This window comes from Homarus americanus, unplaced genomic scaffold, assembly GCF_018991925.1.
Source record: "Homarus americanus isolate GMGI-L3 unplaced genomic scaffold, GMGI_Hamer_2.0 scaffold21930, whole genome shotgun sequence".
Classification (NCBI taxonomy): domain Eukaryota; kingdom Metazoa; phylum Arthropoda; class Malacostraca; order Decapoda; family Nephropidae; genus Homarus; species Homarus americanus.
In genome coordinates, this window is record NW_024732309.1 from 356,340 (window position 1) to 370,000 (window position 13,661).

The window sequence follows — 13,661 nt, forward strand, 5'->3', positions numbered from 1 at the left end:
ACTAGTAAACATCACTATTTCCCTCCCCTTCTAAAATCTTCCTCAGTATCACCACCCAATGGTTCTCAGCTGTTACCAACGGTTTACTCAAGGGCGGATCCAGGTATATCAAAAGGGGGGGGGGGGAAGTTGTGGGTGGGGGAGCACAGCAAGCCCACCCAGCTTGGGGGCTTGGGGGTGGGGGAGCTGTAAGCCCCTCAAATGATTAGTTGAAATCTGACCAATATCACGGGTATTTTGAAGCCGTGTGCACTTGATATTAAGAAATATTCTGAGGTCAATAGTAATTCAGTTTTACTATACAAAAACGCCCGAGTACAATACTGTATTAAAGAAAAAGTATTGAAATATTCTGATGAAAAGGGGGGTCCGGTTCCCCAGGACTCCCCCCTGGATCCGCCCCTGTTACTCTGCCTCTCAGCAACCTCTCGCCTCCTCCATCATTCAGAGAGACAATAAACTGCAGTTATAAGCAATAATAAGGAATAAACTATATCCAAAAGTGTTCTGTTACTTAATACAGTACATTTAGGTCATGTTGGAAGAGGTTTGGTTGGGTAAGTATTTCTTTATGTAATGTTGGGACAGGTTGTGTTAGGATGGGTTGGGTGAAGTTTGGTTAACACAAGCTTATCTATGGCGTCTCATCGAGGCGGATACGAACTTCCTTACAACTTAAGTAGCCAGGTTAATAATAATAATAATAATAATAATAATAATAATAATAATAACTAATAAAACAGTGAAAAACGCCACAATTTTTATAGTATACAGCGGTCGTCTACAAGCAACGTTACACTCAACATCAATATTTTACCTCAAATTTATTGCATTGTAAGTTAGGAGGTCCAACACTTCCTGGAGGCATCAGACAAAAAACCTTCCCTCAGTGGCTGGGTGACGTCGGGGTCCACCACACACTGACAGGATAATCAACGCACACTGTTTGTTCACATGGCGGTGTTGCTGACGTCACTCCTCCTCTAACCACTCCCGCCATAGTTTCCATGATAGAAAACCAACAACACTAATCCTATGGTATACTGAAGTGTCTGCATCTATCTTATGTACGTGTTTATTTGTGTGTGTGTTCTACGTCATATAGATGTCTTATAAGGAGAACACATCAAAATAACTAAACCAAACCATTTTTTTTAGTGCAAGAAAACTTTATATTTTCTTGTATTAATAATTATCAGAGCTACAAACTACAAACGGGATTATATTATTTGTGTACCAAGTTCATCGTCTGACGTCTTAACTAATTGGTATCGCCATTCTCAAGCAAGTCCTATATACAACTCCTATTTCGATTATTTTTCATGTCCAGAACTACTCTATAACCTCCTTGCCTCAATTAGGATAAAATAAAGTTACCGGATGTGAATTAAAAATGACTCTCTCCCATGATTTCTTGTTTATTTACACTCCAAGTTAATAATCCTTGAGAATCGGGATCCAGGTATGGCGAATAGTGGGGTCGTGATAAGAGGCGCCGATGGTGGTGGGGGGGAGGGGGATTTGCAGGAAGTATTGAAATAAGTAAAATATATTGTGGAGTTAAAGTGGATTTACAATGTTTACAAGTTACGTAGTAAAAACGATGGTATTGTTTAGTAGATAAGATTTTGTACTGAAGAAGAAGAAGAAATAATTTTTAATATGTAGCATTTTTTTCTGAAGTAAAAATAAGAATATTTTTTTATACATAAGAGTAACTATATAACACATAAACAAGAGATACACGGTAAATTAAAAACTCAATTGACAGTTTGTTTGAGATGATGTGAAAATCGGAGACGGAGTGACCTGGATTAAAGTTAATTCTGGTGTTAAATACAAAGTAAACATAATGTGTACTTTCCAGGAAGGGGAAGGAGGAGTATAAAATTAGTTCATGGTATGGTAGAGGACAGATGCTATTCAACACAAGCTGCATGATAAAATACTTTAGTGAAATGGTAAATAAAGTAACGTTATATACGGTGAAAATAATAGGTTTTTTTATAAGAGAAAGACACCTCAATACTCCCTTAGTTATGACCTAAAACTGATCTATTACTGTCTATTACACGCTTGTCTATTATACACCAGAAACTTTATCTAGAAAAGCCTCGTAAGTACAAATTTAGGAATACAGTATTTCACAGTCATCTATCACACAGGCCCTTCAGTGTTTTATAGTGTATCAAGCTATTCGTCCGGCCCACCCCCCGACCGGCCCACCCCCCGACCGGCCCACCCCCCGTCAGACCCACCCCCTCGTAATTCCTCCCCCTCGACCCTTGTGTTGGCCTGATCTTGAAACAAATCAAAGCAGATTCGTTCGTCAACAAGGCTCCCCCCTCACACTCTTCTCTCCATATTAAGCTGCCAGTGTGTCGAGAGCTCACAGGGCAGCTCTGAGGGCCTGCTCTTGCCTGTTGATCTAGTGCTGCTGCCTCTGTCTGAGTGTGTGAGGGTCGCTGTCTGATGAAGGAGGTTGAAGCCACGTTCAGAGTGGAATAAGTTTGCCTGCAGTTTGGGTTGAGCTGGGTGGGGTTAAGTGGCTAGCTAGGTAGGAGGTGGTATTATCGGGTGCAGGAGTTAAGTGGCTAGCTAGGAAGGAGGTTAAGTGGCTAGCTAAGTAAGAAGTGATATTGCTGGGTTAAGTGGCTAGCTAAGTAAGAAGTGATATTGCTGGGTTAAGTGGCTAGCTAAGTAAGAAGTGATATTGCTGGGTTAAGTGGCTAAAGGCAGTAAGTGGATTGGTTTAACTTGTCCCTAACCTTTATATGTAAGTTGGGCACAGTGAATGGTCAAATAAGTCACTTAATTTATCACCTCCTCAATATAATAGAATAAAATATTATCCTTCAGTGTAAGATTAGTTTATCAATACGCTATTGTAAACGTCACTCATATGATAAGAAGACTCATTAAATTTAGTGTAACGTGTCTATTATTGAAAAGCTTTAAGGGCACCACATAAAACGGCTTGGGGGCCATACAAAAACGGCTAGGGGGCCACACATAAAACGGCAGGGAGCCACACATAAACGGCACACATAACATAAACAACCCAGGAATACATAAAAACGGCAGGGGCCACATAAAAACGGCCACACATTGGGGCCACACATAAAACGGCTTGGGGGCCCACAAAAATGGTTTAAGGAGAGGTTTAGTGTGGATTGGGCAGATGTAATGTGAGGTGAAGTGGATAGACCTTGAGTGGATTCGGATGGATAAGACCGGATAAGTATTAGTTGAGGAGGTGATGGACTGGGTCAGGCCGAGCTATATTGATTAGGTATTATCCACCCATTCCCCGTGTTGCCACCCATTCCCCGTGTTGCCACCCATTCCCTGTGCTGCCACCCATTCCCTGTGCTGCCACCCATTCCCTGTGCTGCCACCCATTCCCTGTGCTGCCACCCATTCCCTGTGCTGCCACCCATTCTGTGCTGCCCTTTCCTGTGCTGCCACCCATTCCCTGTGCTACCACCCATTCCCTGTGCTGCCACCCATTCCCTGTTGAGGAGTGTATGTGTTAGCGGGAGTATAATGACAACACACTCACACACACACTCACAGACACACACACTCACAGACACACACACACACACACACCTGGGCAGGGGGGAGGGGGGGGGGCAGGTGCCACGATTATCAGGCTAAATAGTTGGCCATTCCTTAACCCTGGGATGTTGACAGCCCCAACACCTGCTATGGTGCTGACGTTAGTACTGACACTGGTGCTGATGGTGGTAGTGGTGCTGATGGTGGTAGTAGTGCTGACGGTGGTACTGGTAGTGCTACTGATGGAGGTAGTGCTACTGATGGAGGTAGTGATGGAGGTAGTGTCAGAGAGAGAGAGGAGCGCAGCAGCAGCACTATTGATTTATTTTTTTTAATAAACCTTCACAAAAAAAGTACGTATTACTTAATAATTTACACCAACTTTTAATCCTTAAGTTTATAAATAAGAGAAACAGTCCTACATAGATTCAAGGCTTATGGCACTCTGCCTTTGTCATGTCGACTCTTTAAACTAAATTCCCCATTTACTAAGAGACACCTTCGTAAATAACACAATAATCCCGACATCAACAACGTGTATTATATATTTAACGCAGGATAGAGATATTATTTAAAAATAAACAATTGTACATCAACATATATTGCCTTTACAACATTCTCACCTGAGGTTCCGTGAGCAATATTGTGAGGCAGCCAGGTATTGGGTGAAGGTAGGAGGGTGGGTGGGGGAGCTTCCTCACCACCTGCTGCTCTCTAAGGTAACATCTTGGCATCTCATATATCATCTGCTTAACCCTTGTTGGTCTTGCTTATTTGGTGGGGGTGTGTGTGTGTGTGTGTGTGTGTGTGTGTGTGTGTGTGTGTGAGTGTGTGTGTGTACGACCTCTCATTACAACACTAGGACAACCATATTTGGGCGTCTCATCAATTATCTCACATAACTTTAATTGTATCACAACTCTGCAATTATCTCACATAACTCGGTAATTATCTCACATAACTCGGTAATTATCTCACATAACTCGCTAATTATCTCACATAACTCGCTAATTATCTCACATAACTCGGTAATTATCTCACATAACTCGGTAATTATCTCACATAACTCATGGCTAGTTCTCTCCCTATCTCTTGGAGACCAGCTTGGAGGACGCTCAACCTGGGAGATTCTAACGTCATGGAGACCGCGGCGACCACCTGTTGAGTCTGAAGGCCAGCCAGGAAGAGACTGTGTTGGGGGGGGTGATGGAGACTGACCAGGAGGAGACTGTGTTAGGAGTGATGGAGACCAGCCAAGAGCTGCTTAGATGACGGAGACGCAAGAGCCACCTGTAGGGCCAGACCTGGAGGGAGGAAGAGGAGTATGAACAGGAGGAGGAGGAAAAGAAGGAGTAGGAAGAGAAGAAGGATGAAGAGCAGCAGGAGGAGGAGGAGGAGGAGTAGGAAGAGAAGAAGAATGAAGAGCAGCAGGAGGAGGAGGAGGAGGGAGGAATATGGATAGTGCGTGGGGGGTTGGGGGTGACTGCATACTGAACTGTGTGTGTGTGTGATAGTGTGGCCAGTAGGTGGGGGACATAGTGTGGCCAGTAGGTGGGGGACATAGTGTGGCCAGTAGGTGGGGACATGGGTGTGGCCAGTGGGTGGGGACATAGTGTGGCCAGTAGTGATGTGGGAGGAGACAATAATGGTGGAATATATTGTTATATTCCAAGGTGGGAGGAAGGGAAACAAGGTTGGGGGAGGGCAAGGTGGGAGGGGCAGGTGGGAAGGAGGGGCAAGGTGGGAAGGAGGGGCAAGGTGGGAAGGAGGGGGGCAAGGTGGGGAGGACGGGACCAAGGTTGGGGGAGGAGGGAAGCAAGGTGGGGAGGAAGCAAAGGTGGGAGGAGGGGAAGCAAGGTGGGGAGGAGAAGCAAGGTGGGGAGGAGGGAAGCAAAGGTGGGGAGGGAGGGAAGCAAGGTGGGAGGAGGGGCAAGGTGGGAAGGAGGGGCAAGGTGGGAAGGAGGGGGCAAGGTGGGGGAGAGGGGCAAGGTGGGAAGGAGGGGCAAGGTGGGAAGGAGGGGCAAAGGTGGGGAGGACAGGACCAAGGTTGGGGAGGAGGGGAAGCAAGGTGGGGAGGAGGGGAAGCAAGGTGGGGAGGAGGAAGCAAGGTGGGAGGAGGGAAAAACAAGGTGGGAGGAGGGAAGCAAGGTGGGGAGGAGGGAAGCAGGTGGGGAGGAGGGGCAAGGTGGGAAGGAGGGGGCAAGGTGGGAAGGAGGGGCAAGGTGGGGAGGAGGGGGCAAGGTGGGGAGGACAGGACCAAGTTTGGGGGAGGAGGAAGCAAGGTGGGGGAGGAGGGAAGCAAGGTGGGGAGGAGGGAAGCAAGGTGGGGAGGAGGGGGCAAGGTGGATAAATCGTTGTATAGAATCATGTTCTCTCTTGGGTCATCTATTGACGGTATACGCGTGGCAGGTGCAGCTGGTGGAGTCATATCGGTTTGGTATGTATCGGCTAACATCTTCCGATCACCTGGTGGGCTCCGGCCGACACACACACACACACACTTGAAATAAGAAAACTGGCCTAAACTACACAAATAACCTTCAGAAATGTTTTTTTTTATCTAATATGAAATCTACAGATGTATGTATGTATGTATGTCAGTGTTAATGTTCGCATGGGTCAGCAATAACAAGTGTCTTGAGAAACAGAGTGTAGCCCACAGTTCCCTCTCTAGGCACTGTACTGTTTGGCCAGCGCGTGGTGGAGCCAGGCTGGAACACTGCCAAGAGAGTGTAGGGTCCTCACTCTCTGCTCAGCCTGTCTGTCTTGTTGGGTCACCTTATACCATGATACAACACAACAGGAAAAAAACTCTTGATTGTAAAAAAAAGTGTGTGTGTGTGTGTGTGTGTGTGTGTGTGTGTGTGTGTGTGTGTTTGTACATTATTGAAGATAAGCACGCGCCACACACACACACACACAGCCCTATGAAAAAAAAATGTTGAAGTAGATAACACCGTCTACCTCCAGTGTGTTGGCAGGTAAGAGAACTAATCACTCAGGTGTAATAATGTTGACCTCACACGGGTCTCGCTCATAAAGGTTAATCTTAATCCAGGACAAAACATAACATCCTCAACACCAAACACAAGAGAAGGTCATATACAAGTGTTCTTATGTTGTTGTGTAGATAAATCATAAGGTGAGAAACATTTACCATTTACACAAACACAAGTAGACATGTTTCTCAGTTTAACACCGCTAAGATCATTATTGTGGAGCGGTAACGTTACTTTACTTAAATGTGATCAAAATCTCTATTTATTTCGTCATCTCATCATCAAGAATCTATGAAATGGTTCCCTCATAAACCTTTCAGTGTCTGGTTTTGTCTTTGGTAACTTTCAATATTATTAAGTTAAATAATAAAGGGCAGTAAGTATATAATTATAATAGACAATTTTACATATCACCAGACTTAATCTAATCCGGTATGAGTTAAGATCAGTGTTAGCTTAACTCACTGCACACTAACCAGAGTAAAACTTGAATCAAATTTATCCATATAGAACGACAAAAGAGAGAGAGAGAGAAAAAGAGAAATAATCACTCCAGGCAGACTTTTCCCCCCTGGTCATTATTTGTATTGGGACAACAAACCACATGACAATGATGAAGGCACGCGACGACTGGCCTGTTTCCCTTCTTAGTTACTGGTCCATAGTGCTATATATACCTTCCCCTACACTCAACAGATGGCGCTAACGTGTGCGTAAAGGCCATCGTGTTAATGTCAAGGATTTATTTTGGTTTATATAGAATAAATCTTACGTGGGAGAATATTTTTCACGACGATGTTAACAATATTGTCAACTCTCAGCCTGACGGTGCTTATACACGGAGAGGAGGATTAATTCTCGTTGTTGTACTTATAAACGGATATTTTGGGTCCGCGGAGGTAGTAGTGGTGGTGGTCGTGGTGGTGGTGGTAGTGATGGTAATACAGTAGTGGTGATGGTGGTAGTGATGGACAGAATTCTCACCGCGCAAGAGAGCGGACCCTGGTTCGATCCCCGTCAGGGTGAAACTATGGGCTAGTTTCTTTACGACATTTGCCTCTGTCTTCCCAGCAGTAATTGGGAACCTGGATGTTAATCGTGTTCCGGGGTAATGATTAGCCAGTGCAGTTGGAGGGTTGTCCGGTCTTCTCGGACTATTCCTTGACACTGGGACATGTAACTCGTTAACTCAGGGTGTGGTTGTTGTGTTGGCGACAGCTTCTACACCTTAAACACTGGGTCATGCAGCTCGTTAACTCAGGGTGTGGTTGTTGTGTTGGCGACAGCTTCTACCTTAAACACTGGGTCATGCAACTCGTTAACTCAGGGTGTGGTTGTTGTGTTGGCGACAGCTACATAAACACTGGGTCATGCAGCTCATTAACTCAGGGTGTGGTTGTTGTGTTGGCGACAGCTACTATAAACACTGGGTCATGCAACTCGTTAACAGGGTGTGGTTGTTGTGTTGGCAGTAGTGGTAGATGGTAGTGGTGTGATGACAGTGGTGGTGATGGTAGTGGTGGTGATGGTAGTGGTGGTGATGGTAGTGGTGATGCTGGTATGTGGTGATGGAAGTGGTGGTGATGGTATTGTTGGTGATGGTAGTGGTGGTGATGGTAGTGGTGGTGATGGTAGTGGTGGTGATGGTAGTGGTGGTGATGGTAGTGGTGATGCTGGTAGTAGTGATGATGGTAGTGGTGGTGATGGTAGTGGTGGTGATGTACTACAATAACAACTATACACGGTTTATGATCACGTAACTTGATCAATGTTCTGCACTACAACTGTTAAAAATGATGGAAATGTTCTTGTTATATTGTTAATTATTCTGGTTATTTTGTTAAATGTTCTTGTTATATTGTTAATTATTCTGGTTAATTTTTCTTTTAGTTGTTAAGACATTTTGACAAATTTTAATTACTTCTTTTGTTTTAGTTCCTCTAGCTTTAACAGACAGACAGACAGACAGACAGACAGACACAGACGAACACAGACAGACAGACAGACACACGTACGTCTCAAGACCAAAAAGAACTGTTATGAAAACCCTTCGTCTTCCAGTGAGAGAGCCTTGACACCTGACATATCACCATAGAGTCTCAGCTAGCGACAACTGTGCTCTAAGGTGGAGGTTGAGGAGAGAGCCTCATCAAAAACATGACCCAGAAGGAAGGACACACACACACACACACACACACACACACACACACACACACACACACACACACACACACACACACACACACACACACACACACACACACACACACACACACACACACACACACACACACACACACACACACACACACACACACACACACACACACACACACACACACACACACACACACACACACACACACACACACACACACACCCCCCCCTCTCTCTCTCTCTCTCTCTCTCTCTCTCTCTCTCTCTCTCTCTCTCTCTCTCTCTCTCTCTCTTTAACGGACTGTATGGAGAGGTTACTAAGATTATATTAAAGTCCATTAGATTTTAAACTTCCATCTAACGAACTATATAGAGATGAAAGTCCGCTATATCGAGTGTCCTTTAGATGTGGATAAAGAAGTCCGTTATAGAGGGGTTTCATTGTACTCGTTTTGTAAATATTATAAAAGTAGTGAAGATTTTTGTTGTTTAGACGCTTTGATACGTGAAGAAGAGATCGTGGAGGTAAGGTCATTGCTGTATTGTTCACATGACAGGTACAGGTGATCACATTGTACCTTCCCAGCGCCAGGTAGACCCACCAGGTGAGTGACGATCTACCTGGGATATTCCTGACCAAACTGTACACCTGTCACACCTCTAATTACACGTGTCAACTGGGTAGCTTTTGTTTTTCTATTGTTTTGTGTATTTGTTCACACACACACACTCACACACACACACACACACACACACACACACACACCACCATCGGCGACCCACAGAAATGAATTAATGCATAGAGTATTATTTCTGATAGTGCTGGAATGTGTTGTCAGGTGTAGGATGGTTGCTAAGAGTGTTAGGTGTTACATGGTGTTGGAAGGTGTTACATGGTGTTGGAAGGTGTTGGAAGGTGTTACAAGGTGTTGGAAGGTGTTACATGGTGTTAGAAAGGTGTTGGAAGGTGTTGGAAGGTGTTGGAAGGTGTTACAAGGTGTTGGAAGGTGTTACATGGTGTTGGAAGGTGTTACATGGTGTTGGAAGGTGTTGGAAGGTGTTACAAGGTGTTGGAAGGTGTTACATGGTGTTAGAAGGTGTTGGAAGGTGTTGGAAGTGTTGGAAGGTGTTACAAGGTGTTGGAAGAGTGTTACATGGTGTTGGGAGGTGTTACATGGTGTTGGAAGGTGTTACATGGTGTTGGAAGGTGTTACGTGTTGGAAGGTGTTACAAGGTGTTGGAAGGTGTTACAAGGTGTTGGAAGGTGTTACATGGTGTTGGAAGGTGTTACATGGTGTTGGCAGGTGTTGGAAGCTATGTTTGGTGAGACGACACAGGTTGTGGTTGTCACGGGGGTTCACTCTCAGGACGTAAGAATAATGCGATAAAAAGTAATTGGTGACGAAGACCGTGGCTGTATATACCTTACTTCTTGTGAGGGGGGAGGGAGGGAGGGAGAGGAGGGAGGGCAGGGGGGTTGGAGGGGAGGGACGAGATGGTGATGATGATGAGAGAGGAAGGAGGGGAAGGGGTGAGGATGGTAGAGAGAGAGAAAAGGATGATAATGATGTAGAGAATATACGAGAAAACTGGAATGGGAGGAGGAGGAAGAGTACATCATCTCCCGTCTTCAGGTATGCCCCAGGGAGTCAGTCAGTCAGCTCCTCCCTAACAGACCCCCTCGAGACACCTGGCCCTCCTCCCCCACCTCACCTTGTCTCTCTCTCTCTCTTTTAATTATTTAAATGACAGTCTGTTTTCGCATCACCCTATTAACCTACCTGTCCTCATCCCCACACCTAAACTACCTGCCACCATAACCACTCACCATTAACCTACCTGTGTCCACACCCTATTAACCCACCTGTATCCACCACCCTATTAACCCACCTGTATCCACCACTCTATTAACCTACCTGTGTCCACCCTATTAACCTACCTGTGTCCCCATTAACCTACCTGCATCCATCACCCCATTAACCTACCTGTGTCCCCACCCTATTAACCTACCTGTGTCCACCACCCTATTAACCCACCTGTGTCCACCACCTATTAACCTACCCAGTCCTCACCCTATTAACCTACCTGGTCCACCACCCTATTAACCTACCTGTGTCCCCTATTAACCTCCTGTGTCCACCAACCTATTAACCTACCTGTGTCCACACCTATTAACCTACCTGTATCCACCACTCTATTAACCTACCTGTGTCCCTCACCCTATTAACCTACCTGTGTCCACCACTCTATTAACCTACCTGTGTCCATCACCCCATTAACCCACCTGTGTCCACCACCATTAACCTACCTGTGTCCCCACCCCATTAACCCACCCGTGTCCCTCACCCTATTAACCTACCTGTGTCCCCACCCCATTAACCCACCAGTCCATCACCCTATTAACTACCTGTATCCACCCCACCCTATTAACCTACCTGTGTCCACCAACCTATTAACCTACCTGTATCCATCACCCTATTAACCTACCTGTGTCCCTCACCCTATTAACCTACCTGTGTCCATCACCCTATTAACCTACCCCTGTCCCTCAACCTATTAACCTACCTGTGTCCACCAACCCTATTAACCTACCTGTGTCCATCACCCTATTAACCTACCTGTGTCCATCACCCTATTAACCTACCTGTGTCCACCACCCTATTAACCCACCTGTATCCACCACCTATTAACCTACCTGTGTCCCCACCCCATTAACCTACCTGTGTCCCTCACCCCATTAACCTACCTGTGTCCCTCACCCTATTAACCCACCTGCCATCCCTATTAACCTACCTGTGTCCATCACCCCATTAACCCACCTGTGTCCATCACCCTATTAACCTACCTGTGTCCATCACCCTATTAACCTACCTGTGTCACCACCTCATTAACCTACCTGTGTCCATCCACCCTATTAACCTACCTGTGTCCATCACCCTATTAACCTACCTGTGTCCACACTATTAACCATTGTCCATCACCCCATTAACCTACCTGTGTCCATCACCCTATTAACCTACCTGTGTCCACCACCCTATTAACCTACCCCTGTCCCTCACTTAACCTACCTGTGTCCATCACCCTATTAACCTACCTGTGTCCATCACCCTATTAACCTACCTGTGTCCATCACCCTATTAACCTACCTGTATCCATCACCCTATTAACCTACCTGTGTCCCCCACCCTATTAACCTACCTGTGTCCCATCACCCTATTAACCTACCTGTGTCCATCACCCTATTAACCTACCTGTGTCCACCAACCTATTAACCTACCTGTGTCCACCACCCTATTAACCTACCTGTGTCCCTCACCCTATTAACCTACCTGTGTCCATCACCCCTATTAACCTACCTGTGTCCATCACCCTATTAACCTACCTGTGTCCCTCACCCTATTAACCTACCTGTGTACACCAACCCTATTAACCTACCTGTATCCACCAACCCTATTAACCTACCTGTATCCATCACCCTATTAACCTACCTGTGTCCACCACCCTATTAACCTACCTGTATCCATCACCCTATTAACCTACCTGTGTCCACACCACCCTATTAACCTACCTGTATCCATCACCCTATTAACCTACCTGTATCCACCACCCTATTAACCTACCTGTATCCATCACCCTATTAACCTACCTGTGTCCACCAACCTATTAACCTACCTGTATCCATCACCCTATTAACCTACCTGTGTCCTCACCCTATTAACCTACCTGTATCCATCACCCTATTAACCTACCTGTGCCACCACCCTATTAACCTACCTGTATCCATCACCCTATTAACCTACCCTGTCCACCACCTATTAACCTACCTGTATCCATCACCCTATTAACCTACCTACACCACCCATTAACCTACCTGTATCCATCACCCCATTAACCTACCTGTGTCCACCACCCTATTAACCTACCTGTGTCCCTCAATCTCTATTAACCTACCTGTGTCCATCACCCTATTAACCTACCTGTATCCATCACCCTATTAACCTACCTGTATCCATCACCCTATTAACCTACCTGTGTCCACCAACCTATTAACCTACCTGTGTCCACCACCCTATTAACCTACCTGTGTCCACCACCTATTAACCCACCTGTCCATCACCCCATTAACCTACCTGATCACACCTATTAACCATTCCACCCCTATTAACCACCTGTGTCCCCACCCATTAACCCACCTGTGTCCACCACCCCTATTAACCTACCTGTATCCATCACCCTATTAACCTACCTGTGTCCATCACCCTATTAACCTACCTGTGTCCACCACCCTATTAACCTACCTGCATCCATCACCCCATTAACCTACCTGTATCCATCACCCTATTAACCTACCTGTATCCATCACCCATTACCCTGTCCACCACCTATTAACCACCTGTGTACACCCCTATTAACTTCTGTGTCCCTCACCCTATTAACCTACCTGTGTCCATCACCCTATTAACTTCCGTGTCCACCACCCTATTAACCTACCTGTATCCATCACCCCATTAACCTACCTGTATCCATCACCCTATTAACCTACCCGTATCCATCACCCTATTAACCTACCTGTGTCCACCACCCTATTAACCTACCTGTGTACACCACCCTGTTAACTTACCTGTGTCCCTCACCCTATTAACCTACCTGTGTCCACCACCCTATTAACCTACCTGTATCCATCACCCTATTAACCTACCTGTGTCCCTCACCCTATTAACCTACCTGTATCCACCACCCTATTAACCTACCTGTGTCCATCACCCTATTAACCTACCTGTGTACACCACCCTATTAACTTACCTGTATACATCTTATTAATTAACTATTCTGGAGGGGGTAGGAGGAGGAGGGGGAGAGACGGGAGCCAGGTAGACAAACGCAGGTGATAAATTGATCAGGTATTGATGTTAATGATTGCTGCCACGGAGGTAACAAATGATG